The sequence below is a fragment of the Suncus etruscus genome, chromosome 12 (assembly GCF_024139225.1).
Source record: "Suncus etruscus isolate mSunEtr1 chromosome 12, mSunEtr1.pri.cur, whole genome shotgun sequence".
Classification (NCBI taxonomy): domain Eukaryota; kingdom Metazoa; phylum Chordata; class Mammalia; order Eulipotyphla; family Soricidae; genus Suncus; species Suncus etruscus.
Window position 1 is genome coordinate 50,840,943 of NC_064859.1, and position 1,181 is coordinate 50,842,123.

The 1,181-nt window shown below is 39.0% G+C and overlaps 1 non-coding gene across 1 annotated transcript; it reads left to right on the top strand.

Annotated features, from left to right (window-relative positions):
• The first annotated feature begins 792 nt into the window (after positions 1–792).
• Positions 793–896, top strand: LOC126024920 (small nucleolar RNA U13). Its single transcript, XR_007500997.1, has one exon. It is a non-coding gene; the product is annotated as a small nucleolar RNA U13 (small nucleolar RNA).
• The last annotated feature ends 285 nt before the right edge of the window (positions 897–1,181 follow it).

The following is a 1,181-nucleotide window of genomic DNA, read 5'->3' on the forward strand; positions in this document are numbered from 1 at the left end:
TTGATACTGGTAGTGGGATAGGTCCTGAAACATTGTACGTCTAAAAATCAACTATGAATAACTTTGTAAATTATAATGGTTTAAATAAAAAAATACTTTAAAAAAAAGAACATTCTAGGGGCCGGAGAGATAGCATGGAGGCAAGGTGCTTGCCTTGCATGCAGAAGGACAGTGGTTCGAATCCCAGCAGCCCATATGGTCCCCCGAGCCTGCCAGGAGCGATTTCTGAGCATAGAGCCAGGAGTAACCCCTGAGTTCTGCTGGGTGTGACCCTAAAACCAAAAAAAAAATGAAAGAAAAGAAAAGAATAAAAGAACATTCTAGGAAAAATGAGGGCAGTCAGAGGGTATGGAAGAAGAATTTTTATTATACCCAATGCCAACTAGCTCAGATCTGTTTGCACTAACAGTGCTGAACCTAGAGTTAGGTCAAGCCAATCTTTTTATACAGCAATTATCTGAATGAGCACAATTATGGTTTCTCTCTTATAGTCTTATACTGACCACAACCCCCATTATCCATGGTTGTGAATGCAGCTTACACTAGCCTGATCCCTCCTGCGGAACCATTGGGGGTAGAATAAAAGGTTTTGTAGAAGAATTTGACATTTTCCATCACAAAGTTAATCAAAATTATTAATAGAATATAAATATAATGAGGTGAGCTCCTAAAACCAAAAAATGAAGGTCCATGAGTAATGCAATCTTATTGCTAGGAGAAATTTGAAGACAGATAACTACAGGCAAATGAAAAGAGAGGGGAAACAACCTACCAAGAATTTTTTTATATAGAATCTTTTTCTGGTGCATAAGCATAATGATTGGGTACTCACAAGTTTGTGTGATATGTGCTGCCCTTAAACCTTGTTACAACATCAGCATATAACCCTTCTGAAATGAAAAAAGAAAAAGAAAAAATGAATTGTTTCTTCTATAAGTTTAGGGTGTTGTTGTCTCTATTGCTCCCCAACTTTTCTCTCCAGGAAACTCTGGGCATTTCCTGCAAGTTTGATGCTTTCCCCTTCCTGAACCAGTTCAGCAATCCTGAACTGGATCCCTTCCAACCACCTAAATATGGATAGAATATGAGCCCTGGTTGGTGAGAAGAAGGTGATGTGCAGCTTTATAATGATGAGTTCCACTTACCGGCCACTCTGAGGGCTTCTGTACTTCATTTCCTGA